This window comes from Wyeomyia smithii, chromosome 1 (genome assembly GCF_029784165.1).
Source record: "Wyeomyia smithii strain HCP4-BCI-WySm-NY-G18 chromosome 1, ASM2978416v1, whole genome shotgun sequence".
NCBI classification, from domain to species: domain Eukaryota; kingdom Metazoa; phylum Arthropoda; class Insecta; order Diptera; family Culicidae; genus Wyeomyia; species Wyeomyia smithii.
The window spans coordinates 179,807,340-179,820,758 of record NC_073694.1 but is presented as its reverse complement, the minus strand read 5'-3'; the positions used below and the strand labels follow the sequence as shown (position 1 = coordinate 179,820,758).

The 13,419-nt window shown below is 35.9% G+C and overlaps 1 protein-coding gene across 19 annotated transcripts in view; it reads left to right on the top strand.

Annotated features, from left to right (window-relative positions):
* LOC129718145 (cubilin) overlaps positions 1-13,419 on the top strand; it is a 339,048-nt gene that overhangs the window by 56,971 nt on the left and 268,658 nt on the right. The gene's annotated exons all lie outside the window — the stretch shown is intronic.

Genomic DNA, 13,419 nt, shown 5'->3' with positions numbered 1-13,419 from the left:
CGAATTTTAGGCAACATCTTGAACCGATTCGTTGACCGTTCCACGATGAAATGATCGGTATACACGAAAGGTGTGGAATTAAATATGAGTTAACTGACACATCACACCTAACCGCGAAGGACAATAGTTCGTTTGAAATAACCTTTATGAAATAAGTCAACGGTCTTTGTTCTGCCGATAATTATTATCCTCCACTTTTAATTACTTGATTGACAACACTATTTTGCTCACGATGTGGAGATATATACTGTTGATTTGCTTCGGATTCCTACTATTCTGCAGTTAGTAATCAAATCGTATTGAATTTTGTTTTTAACATACTATCTTCTGGTAATCTTATATATTTTATCAAGAAGGTCGGACTCGATTATTCGGAATGCTTCGGATAATCGAGCCGATTTTTTATTTATATATATTTTCTCGTCATCTTCAACTATCAGCTTGACGATAAGAAGAATATTGTACCGTGCTGGATCGAAACCCGTATAGTATCGAAATCCGTACACCTTGATGTTTTTCTTCATTTTTAAGCATTATAAAAATGAAAATTCATATGACAGTTACATGTACATGTCCATTACATCGTTGGCTTTCTGTTAAATTAAACTATGCGCCAGTAGGCCATGAAATAAAAATATTAAAAATGAAAAATCAATCGTGTATCGGTTCCAGTTGTCATTTCGTCGCATTGTTAGTGAATTCACTAAGGAAACGTAATTCAGATAAAAACGTTTTTCAAGTGGGATATAAGTGTTTTACTCTGTGAATCTTTTTGAAATCAATTGAAAAGGTAAGTCTTTGTCATTTTCGAGCTGTATATTGTCTGGTAAATAGTGCAAATTGTATTTATTCATCAAAAACTGTGCCGTGCGGATTTTGAACCCTGTTAATCGCTTGAATCGAAATTCGTACAGCGTGTGTATCATATGTATCATATTGTTGAACTTCCATCCTTGTTTTTAGCATTTTATGGAAGAAAAGCATAAATATTCGGAAAACGATTCCGAAAGAGCTGTGACAGAGGTGCGCGAGAGAAAGTGGTACCGGGAAGCTTCGAGGGGTTCTGGCGTTCTGGTGACTACGATAAAGAATGCCGTAACGAATGGCTACAAATCACAATCAAAAGAAGTTCCACCAACCTTTACTGCTGGAGAGGAAGATTTGGATCATGAAATGGGTGCCATGCATGGGCATAGTAATCGTGCGGCCCGGGGCATTTGCCCCCTCCTTAAATCTGGGCCTGGAAGAAGGCGTCTCGTAGCTGTTAGTTGAGAAAAATTTTATGTTTTTTATGTCGAATCATTCAATTGGGACCTAAAGCTATTCCAATTTTTAAGTATCATTAGAAGAAAGCCGCATTTTCTGAGCAAAACGTGATTTTCAAAAAAAATGTATCGTTTTCCTTCTATTTTAAACGAAGAATAAAAAACTGCGCGGAATTTCTTAAATGACAGTTCGCCCATGTATACCAAGGCATTTCGAGCAGTTTTTTATTCTTCATTTAAAATTTGAAGGACAACGATTAACATTTTTTAAAAACCATGTTTTGCTCAGAAAACTGCACTATTTCAGCTGATATAAAAATTGTCAAACCGTGTCAAACTTTAGCAACTAATTGACCGTCACAATATATTTATTCGTAAATTTAAAGATAAATTGAAAAATAAAATTCATTTTGTACTACTTTATCTATACGAATTTTGATTCATTGCTGTACGGACTTTAATCCAGTCTATAATGCGTGCGTGCGTGCGACGAAAAACTGCGCACAGATTTCGATTCAAAACATGTTTATTTCAAACATGATTTTTTCGAATTTCAGAGTAATTTAGATCATTTTGCTTGAAAATAGTGATAAAATATAAGTAAACCTATAGGTAAGCATGTCAGTTCAAAGCAATATGTAATCTCTTGATTTTATATTGACCGTCAAAGATTATCATGTGCTTAGGTGTACGGATTTCGATCCAGCACGGTACTCGGTTAATGTGACGACAAAAATGTCGAGTTTTCATGGGTTAACCTTCACACGCACTGACGAAATTAACCATGCAGCGTCAAACATAGTAACACATGAGTTAGCAGAAAAAAATTGACAGCTCTATCAGTCGAACTGCATCTCATCGAGAATTTCTGGGCAAACCAGCCAGATTCCGTCACACACAGCGTTGCTCAAAAATAATCTTTCGAGGAATCCTTTCTGGCTGATTTGAACGGTTCTTTGCTCCCGGATTCCTTTACGTAGAGACATGGAACGTTAGTGAACCTGAGTCGCTCCACAAAGGCATGGAACCTCGCATTCCAGACCCTAGTGAGTTTTTGCGGCGGCACACCAAATTCTTACCTTGCTCGAATCCCTTTGACTGGGTCATAAAAATCTCTTCGGCCAACTATTGAGGAGACTGCCTTCAAGTCCATCTGGTGCACTGTCATCCACTTCGTTCGCTGCAATGAGAACAGCTCGTATGATGTCTAAACGCGCAACAGGGAAATACGTTTCACCGTAATCGTATCCTGCTTCCTTACTAGTGCCACGAGCCTCGCCTTGTAGTGCTCCTTCTTAATGGCTTCGTTTTGCTTCACCTTGAATAACCATTTGCACGTGATCGGTACTCGTCTTTCAGAAAGCGTTACAAACGAGCACATTCGATTCCGCTTGAGACAATCCATTTCCTCATGGACGGCTGCCTCCCACCTTTTTAAATCTGATCGCGCACTGATTAGCGCACGAAACTCGTCGTTTCATCGACGAAACTCGTTGCATTCATGGTGAACCCATTCATGTCGAACTCCGCATGCTAACGTGAAGGCCCTGCGGTTTCGGCCTGATTTACGACTTTTCGCTTTTTCCCAGGCATTTCCTTTTCTTCTGCACCATCGTCTTAAATCATTGCATCAGCACAGCTGCCAAAGGTTGTTCGTCCGATTCATTAACCGGTCCTTACAGTACCATGATCTTCTTGCGCTTCGGGTCCCATAGTCGATAACCGCAATGCACAGTGGGCCAATAAGGCAAAAAGTGGAACTTAATTCCATAGCGCCTTTCACCTTCATCCTAGCTTAAAAGTGACTTCAAAACAATTGTTTGTATGAATGACACGCATAATCACAAAATGTCGAAAAATATGAAAAGTTTATTATATTAAAAATAAAGAAAAATAACTTTTCTGTGTTGAGAGATAGAAGAATAGTTTATTCAGCAAAGTTGTATGAGATTTAAAAATATGAAATTTTGTTGAACAAATGAAAACCCTATCTTTTTTTGGTACAAAGTTATAAAGTATGTTACATGGAACTTACATAAAAGTTAGTTTTTTGTACTTAACTTTTGTTAGTTGCCTTTCACACGAAAGTATTGTTCAGAAGAATTGTTAGGGCACACAAAACACACATTTTTGTCACAGGTCACATATCTCCAAAACTTTTCCTTACAAAGATATATCATATTTGAGCTTATTTTTTCGATAATTTCAAAAACGAATAACCTCAAAAGGGGCAAGTGGAATCATGATGTCAATACTTTTTCTTAAAGTTAAGCTTAAGTACTATAAATGTCAACGATGAAGTACCAAAATTTTATGAAATAATTAATCAAATTATATCAGAAAATGGTCGCCGAGGTTCTGTGGTTAGCGATGTCAGTCGGCTAGCTCTCCCACACGGTTTTGATATCGGGTTCGATTCCCGATCGAGTCGAGGATCTTTTCGAGCTGGAAATTTTCTCGACTCAGATCTGGGGCACGGTGTATCGTTGTACTTATCCTACATATGCAAAATGTGCCAAAAACAATATGAGCAATTCTCATGCGTTGAACTGTTTGAAGCTCGATTTTGAAAAGTGAACAGAATGACGAGCTAACCTCAATGCTCACCTAATGTTTTAAATTTATATTACAGCATTTTTTCTCAGCTTTCCAATGGTGATGTCAAATTTAAAATCGGTTGTTGCGAACTTGCTCAAAAACACGTTTTTCTGACGAAGTTCAAAATGGCGGCGAGATAAAAGATGGCGGCCAATTTTTTTCTACTTCAAATGAAAGCTCTATCATTCTTCTTGAAAACGATGTGTTGGTTGCAGGGGGTTCAATGACAAATTCAAGAGAAATAAAACAATAAAAAGATCAAGAATTGCTCAAAAATCAATTTTTGTGAAAACCGGTTAACCGATTTCTGCTCGAGGGGTCCATCAATATGAACTAACCAAAGTGGTTTTCTCATTTTTTCACTATTTTCAATCATTCAAACACATAAATATCGTTTTTTAAAGAACTCATGTCACCAGTGGGACGGTTTCAGCAAGAATTGCTCATATTGATAACGATTTCTCTCAACTAATCTAGTTGATCGAGACCGCTATTAGCCCCAAGGCTAAGCGTGCGATGTTGTTGTTGTTGCAGAAAATGTACCGCTAAAAAAAGAAGACGAACGAACACCAATAATGTTTCAGTGTGGATTAATCCACAATTGAAGAACTTAAAAAATAGAAAACAAAAAGCACATAAAATATACAATATACAAAAACAACAATAGCGAAAATCTTCAAAAATACCAAGAAATTCGCTGTCAACTTTACGCAGCCATTAAAATTGCAAATGAAGAACATAACCGTAAAATCGAACATCAAAACAAGTCTTGCCCTAAGAACTCCTTCAATTACGTAAAAACTAAACTAAAAAGTAACAACTTCCGATCACGAATGCATCTTGACAGTAATGTAGGCCAAACTAGTAATGAAATATGTAGTCTTTTTGCCACTTGTTGCCGCTTTTCAAGAATTATACACCACATTTTAAGAAACAGATCGTGATCGCGAATATTTCTCGGATTTTCCTGAATTTTTGAATTCTTTATCTGTCAATCAAATATCCGAATTCGAAATTCAGAACGCACTTAAAAATTTAGACGCTGCTAAAGGTCCTGGACCTGACAGATTAGCTCCAATTTTTCTGAAAAACTTGGCAGAAGAACTATCTACACCTTTACTACACCTCTTTAATATGTCTCTGAAGAATGGAATTTTTCCAGAACTCTGGAAAACTTCATATTTAAAACCAATTTTAAAACCTGGGGCTAAATCTGACATTCGTAATTATCGTGGAATTGCCATTATTTCATGCATTCCAAAATTACTTGAATCAATAATTAATGAAGAAAATTTTCAGCAAGTAAAGAACCAAATTACAACTCAACAGCACGGCTTTTATAAAGGCCGATCAACTACCACAAATCTTTTGGAATTCATAACTTTCACTTTGACTGCAATGGACAACGGCAACCACGTAGAAGCTCTTTATACGGACTTTAGTAAGGCATTTGACAGAATCGACATACCTTTATTGCTCTTCAAGCTCGAAAAATACGGAATGGAAACGAAATTTTTGGAATGGCTGCAGTCATACTTAAAAAAACGAACACAAATAGTCCGCTTTCAAAATTCCTTTTCAAACCCAATAGAAGTAACTTCCGAGGTTCCTCAAGGTTCTCACCTGGGCCCTCTTCTTTTTATATTATACGTGAATGACATTTCCTTTCTTCTTGAATCAATACATGTGCTTGTATATGCTGACGACATGAAGCTTTTTATAGAAATAATCAATGCAGAAGGCTTCGAAATATTCCAGAATGAAATTGATGTATTCTACACTTGTCTTTTGCAACTCAACATTAAAAAATGTAATTCAATAGCCTTCAGCAGAAAAACAGTAACACCATCAACAGACATTTTCTTAGGAAACCAACCAGTAGAAAAATGCAAAATCGTAAGGGACCTAGGCGTAGTCTTAAACTCCAAACTTACATTCATAGAACATTATAACACAATAATCAAAAAAGCAAAAAAAACGCTTATAAATTATATATTACATACGTCCGACCAATTCTGGAATATTGTAGCATTGTATGGAATCCCTATATTGTAACACATGAAGAACGCATTGAATCTGTTCAAAAACAATTTCTTTTGTACGCGCTTCGTAAGCTAAATTGGACAGCATTTCCCTTACCATCATATGAAGCACGCTGCATGCTTTTCGACATACAAGCACTTCAAGAACGCCGCTAGCATTCAATGCTTTATTTTATCAATGACATTATTTCTCAACGCGTGCACTCTTCTAAATTATTATCGCAATTAAATTTTTATGCACGTAATCGTAAAATATTTTCGGAAAACTCCCACAGAACTAACTTCTCAAAAAATGGTCCAATAAATCGCATGATGCGTCACTATAATCAACACTGTATAGAATATAAGAAAACATTGTATTATCATAACTGTAGTCTACATTTGCTTGACGAAATAAATAAATAAATAAATAAATAAATAAACTCCTTAAGGCTCCATTTGTCTCAATCTACCCATATTAGAGTGAGAAGAGCATAGGTTATAGTAGGTTTTCATATATCGAAAATACTAACTTTTTTGTGTTAAGAGATAGAGGAGTGGTTAATTTGGAAAAGTTTTAGAACGTGCAAAAATATAAATCGTTGCTGAACAAACAAAATTCCTATCTTCATTAGGTACAGAATTACAGAGTATTTTCTGTAAAAGTTACTTAAAAGTTAATATTTTGCACTTAACTTTTGTTAGCTACATTTTGCAAGAAAACGTTGTTCTAAAAAAGTATTTAGGCATACAAAACACACGTTTTTGTTAAAGGCCACACATCTCCAGAACTTTTCCTTACACAGTTATAGTATGTTTTAGCTTATTTTTTCGATAACTTTAAAAACGTATAAAGTAAAAAGGGGCAAGTGGAATCATGATGTTAATACTTTTTCTTGAAGCTTAGCTCAAGTGCTCAGAACTGTTATAAGTTCCATCTGTTCCAGTACACCTAACCTTTCTTCTATACGTTGTTAAAGTTATCGAAAAAATAAGCTGAAATGTGCTATAGCTTCGTGAGGAAAAGTCCTGGAGATGTGTGGTCTTTTACGAAAAAGTGTGTTTTATATGCACAAATGCTTCTTTAAAACAACGTTTTCTTGTAAAATGTAACCAACAAAAGTTAAGTCCAAAAAACTAACTTTTAAATAACTTTTATAGAATATACGCTGTAACTCTGTACCCAATGAAGATGAGAATTTTATTTGTTCAGCAAAGTTTCATATTTTTGCACGTTCTTTGCCGAATAAACCCTTTCTCTATCTTTTAACACAAAAAAGTTAGTGTTTTTGATATATGATAACCTACTGTAACATATGCTCGCCGTACTCTAATATGCGTGGATTGGGACAAATGGAACCTTAAGGAGTATATAGTACTTAAGCTCAACTTCAAGAAAAAGTATTGACATCATGATTCCACTTGCCCCTTTTTAACCTATCCGTTCTTGGAATTATCGAAAAAATAAGCTAAAATTTGATATAACTTTGTGAGCAAAAGTCCTGGAGATATCTGGCCTTTGGCAATAATATGTGTTTTGTGTGCCCTAACAATTTCTCCTAACAATACTTTCGTGTAAAATGCAACTAACAAAAGTTAAGTACGAAAAATTACCTATCAAGTAAGTTCCATGTTATATACTTTATAACTTTGTACCGAAAGAAGATAGGATTTTTATTTGTTCAACGAAACTCACGGAAATTCCTCTCCGTGAAATCCTTCACATCCAATTTCTCCTTGTATTCATTGGATATGTGAACAAACGTGCGTATGCCGCCGTCCGCATCGCAGGACCCCAGAACTTCTTGCCGAAGCCGCTATCCTCGAGCATGAGCTGGACTTTTTTCATGATCGCTTGTTCGCGCCTTTTTGCTCGGGAGTATAAGGAGCAGTCCACTCAATTTAGATCCTTCTCTGCTTACTGCCAGAAGATTGCTTTTACATATATCTTGTCATCCATAACGAGGCAATGTGGTTTCGTCAACATCTGGGTGTAGAGCTTCCGTGCACGTGTTTTCGCCATCGTACTCTGCCATTCATTACGATTCAGTGCCTTGTGAACTTTGTACATGTGTAATCTTCTACGTTTTCTCGCATCGTGAACGAAAGTTTTACTCAAATGCAGTTTTTTGGCCACATATCCAACTGAACTATTCGGATTCCTCTTAAAAGCTTGAACTACCCGCTTGCGGTCCTTTACACTACACGGATTTGGCCACTTTTTTCTTTCCGGTCGATAGTCAAACGCTCGTTGTACCGATTTGAAACGCAAGCTACCGTAGGTTGAACCATTCCCAGCTTTCTGCTGATTGCGCGATAAGAAAGATTCGGATTTTCCGGGTATGTGCGCCATATTTCTTTACGCCTCTTCTGTTCTTCCGACTCCATTTTCGCAAAAATGCCAAATTGCAGCTAACTGCAACTTACACAGTGTCAACAATACACATTGAAAAAATTTCACCCACATGTTCAACAGGAAATACCCAATGAGTAAAAAATTACAGCCATTTGAAAATGATGCAATTTGATAGAGGACACCCTTTAAACAATTAAGACCGGTCTCAAAGGTCGAGAAAATTCTGTATTTATTGTATATATTTATCCACAAGGTTTCCCATCCTACATTCATTTGGTTTCCGGTATTGAGTTTCCGGTATTTTCGGCATTAAGGAACTTAACTGAAGTAACGAAGTGTTGGCGCCGCAACGTCGAACCACCCTACAATCTTCGATCAAGAGTGGTATAAATGGTTTCCCGCGCGACAAAAGTGCATTGCCACATAATTGGCGTAGAGCTACCAGCTCTCTCCCTCTCTTCACTACATTGCTTATTGTTATAAATCCTATAAAAACCCAATCCCCGCCGATATTAGAATATAGACAAAGTTAAATAGTTCAAGATAACACCCGATTATTCTATCTTCCGAAATCCCTTTTATACCGTTGGCTGTTTATTCGTTCGATTGCGAAAGTTACCCGCGTTACAACCAAAGTTCTCGCAAATTCACGGAGTTCGTCTCGTTTATATTTCTTGTGCAAGCCAGCCATTCCTTTGCGTATCTTTCTAGCACTCTCAGATGTTTTTATTTAACAAGAAACTTACTTCTGAACTATTTCCTTGTACATCTTGTCTAGATAAAAGATTTGTTTATGAACAGAGCTGTAGCCTGCATCAGAGCAGATATGCATGTAAAAAACAAATATATATAATTATAAAAAAATGCACACGCTATATAGTAGGGTGCCAGCCAAAATGGTCATCTCGAATTTGAAAAAAACCCTATACAAAATGTTCACCTGCTCGAAAAAACACCCTATGCAAAATTTCAGCTCAATCGGACTTAAAATGGGGTGGCGCAAAGCGATTGAAGTTTGGCTTTTTTGAAAACCGAAAAATCACCCAAAATGAAATTTCAGTTTTCGATAATTTTTTTTTTTGATGCCAAATGTCAATGGTGTCATCTGGAAAAATTTTTTTTTGCAAAAATTTACTCTCTGGGACTTAGTCGTTTTTTCAATTGTGGAAGGCGGAGTTCAAAATGCTTAGAATTTATCTTTTGAAATTGATCACTAGTCTCTCGAAATAGCTTGTATAATGATATACCCCATAACTAGCATCGAATACATTATGTTTCATTAGGGTGGTTCATTTATTCGGCATAGGGTGGTTCATAATATTGTGAAAAATGAGTATAAAATAAAAAAAAGCACTTCGGTTCGTTTGATTGGTGTGACGTCTTCGACAAAGTTGTAGATAATAATTCGGCCTTTCCAAAAAAATTACATTAAAAAAATTATTCGTTCAAAAGTTAGAAGAAAGATTAAAAATTAATTATTCAAGAGGGTTCATTTTTTAAAAACTTGATTTTTTTAATAAAACCCACGAAAGATTACCAAAACAATGAAACCAATCCGATCGTATAGAAATTAAGAAAAATAAGTTATCATTTATGCAAAAAAAAAATTTTTTTGAAAAAAAAATTATTTTCAATTATTTTTTTAAAAGACATATTTTTTTTGAAAGGACAAAATATTATCTACAACTTTGCCGACGGTTTATTTGATTGGCATAGTGTATCTGGCAAAGTTGTAAATAATAACTTCGTTCCTCCAAAAAATGTACCCTGAAAAAAAAATTAAAAAATATAACTTTTCTTCTGATTTCTCCATGGCCGGTTTCGTTGTTCAGGAAAACTTTCGCAGTTTTTATAAAAAAAAATCGGTTTTTTTAATGGGGTGTTTTCGATAATTAATTTATAACTTTCTTTTATTTTAATTTTTTTAATTAGTAATTTGTTTTCAGAGTGTATATTTTTTTTAAAAACAGAACTATTATCTACAACTTTTCCGAAGATGTCACACCGCTCAAACAAACCGTGTTGGCTCTAAAAAATTTTGTAATCATCAATACCTATCCGAGATAGCATTTTCCAATAGCTTTTCAAAAATGAGTTGTGTTTCAATAAATTAAACCAATAGCACAAAACGGCATCTTTTGCTTATAAAAACGTCTATGCAAAGTTTCAGCCAATGGGCTCGTTCACGTTCTGATGATGTAAACTTGATAGAAAATGTATGGTCGAACTGTCAAAACGACGCAAACCCAGAAACAACGAGTCAATTGTATTGCGTATCTGATTGAGATCCCTATACTCTCATTATCACTGAATAACATCGATACAGTCTTTTGTCAGATTATATAAACCAGAGCACTGTATGTTCAATCAAGTGTTGGCAAAGGACATTATTGTGGTAAATAAAACGAATAAATTGTCTGGTACAACATTCGAAAGACGAGTGCAAGTGTCTTAGAGAGTAGATTTTTCAAACAAAGTAATATAACATATTCCATCAGTTTCCACCGTTTCATTTAAAATGTTTAAGACAATTGGAATCGAAAACATTTTTCAAATATTGAAACTCCATGTACCTCCCGTGTGTGATTTTGCAAATGACATGAAAGTTTTCAACATTTTCCACGAGACACAATCTTAATTTTGGTTGAGATAATTTTTTTTTTTTGCACAGAGTAGTTTGATGCATTTTGTAAATTTGTTTTGTAATATTTTGCCATTTTACTTATAATTTTTCCAATTCAACATTGCCACCCTAACGACAATGATGTAACAAATATTATATTTTTAGGAATTTTTCTATTTGTATTCAGTGAAAAGTGATTTTTTCATTTTATACTCATTTTTACAAAATATCATGAACCACCCTATGTCGAATAAATGAACCACCCTAATGAAACATAATGTATTCGATGCTTGTTATAGTATATATCATTATACAAGCTATTTCGAGAGACTAGTGATCAATTTCAAAAGATAAATTCTAAACATTTTGAACTCCGCCTTCCACAATTGAAAAAACGACTAAGTCCCTGAGAGTAAATTTTTACAAAAAAAAAAATTTCAGATGACACCAATTCTCGACGTTTCATGCGTTTTTAAGTCATTTGGCATCACAAAAAATTTTTCGAAAACCGAAATTTCACGTACCCCCCCCCCCTTGGGTGATTTTTCGGTTTTAAAAAAAGTCAAACTTCAATCGCTTTGCGCCACCCCATTTTAAGTCCGATTGAGATGAAATTTTGCACAGGGTTTTTTTCGAGCAGGTGAACATTTTGTATAGGGGTTTTTATTTGAAATTTTCTGGTCACTTTTTTCCATACGATGATTGGCGCCCTACTATATAGCAAGCCACGCACGCTATACTGCCTATAATCGCATACCAGTCCCACCTGCATTCTTGTCGTTCTTATAGAGAAGTTATGGTCGAAAATAAACCACGCTCGAGCTGAAACAACTTAAGCAAGAAAAATACCTTCACGCGCTATTTACTCAACTTGATGAAAATAAAGATGGGACTGATATGCGATTATAGGCGCTATGATATGTACACGCAGCCGCGCACGCTATATAGCAAGCCACACACGCTATAGGCATGCACACGCAAGCCACACACGCTATATAGCAAGCCACGCACGCTAACGACACACGCTATAGATATTCACACACATCAAATATGTGCACTAGGGTGTCCCAAAATTGCATCAAGCCTGGAATCCCGGGGGCTCACCCTCCAGATGATAGAAAGTGGTGTAACGAACAAACTTTGGTACGGCGGCAGCTCTAGAAAATGATGTTTTCAACTGGCCCCGATGATTTTTTTGAAAAAAAAAATCGGTTTTTCTTATATGGTCGGCGTGCGACCAGACCGAACCAAGCGCCATTTTTTGAAAATTGAGTTTTTAACACTAGTGGATGTTAAAAATGATAATCTATCTTTTATGAAAAAACGAAATCATTTGAACAGTTTATAATGGTATTATAACAAAATTTCTCTGCAGCAGCTTGCAGGAAGCATACGGGATGGTTGAACTTTGATCGCCGATTACTCGAAATAATGTTTTTGGCGCTTGGTTCGGTCTGGTCGCACGCCGACCATATTAAATCCAAAAAACATGTTCAGTTGTTCAATTTCCCATGAAACCTAATCAATTTATATTTTTTGCAAGTTCCTTACGGCCCAAACTATAAGAGAAATATTTGTTTCGGGTTGTTTATCGTCAATTTATTTTCCTAAAAAAAATTCTATCCTTTGGAAAAGAGATTTTTCAAGTACATTTTGATATTCAATCAATAAAAGTGGATATCAAACCTAATGTTATCCCCAACTGAATATCATTAAAAGATAGGAAATTTTACGGGGAAGAACTTTGCCAAAGACTGCATAACTCTGATATTACTTGATTTTGAGTTATTCGTGATCTACTGTGGAAAAAAAGTTGTATTTTGCTGTGCCAGGATCATGTAACTCCTTTCCAATCCTAAATACGAAACCAAGTTGACGATTGGATTTGTTGATAATCGTAGGATAATGCTGCCTAAATAACATTCTAGTGTCCAATAAAACACCCAAATCAGTGACAGCGTCGTTACGATGAAAAGATATGCCAGCAATACGATATTCAAACAACAACGACCGTTTTTGGCGTTGAAAGCTGATTAGGTACATTTGGAAATGCTCAGCATCATGTAGTTCCGCAGGCACCAGTCGTTGAAAGAATCGAATAACGTTTGAAGTCCACAACAATCATCATGGTTCTCGATAGTTTGGAAAATTTTAGTATCATCTGCATACAATAATCATGTACATGTACAAAGAAAAGAGCAGCGGCCTAAGAATACTGCCTTGAGGAACACTAGATTTGTTGCTAAACCAGACGGAATGCGAAGTTCTCAACTTTACAGCGATCTGTCGGCTGCGTAGATGAGAACTGAACCATTTTACCAATCCAGTTGAAGTTCCGATCCTGTCGCATTTAGCACAAAGTAATCCATGATCAACGCGATCGAAAGAAGCTTTCAGGTCCGTGTAGATAGCATCAATCTAAAGACAACGATCCATACCGCGCAAGCAATTCTAGCAAGTTAATGGAAACGGATCGACCAGGGTAAAACCCATGACGAGCAGTACAAATCAGAGCTGCGAAAAGTCAATATCATACTACTGACATTACGCCAAAAT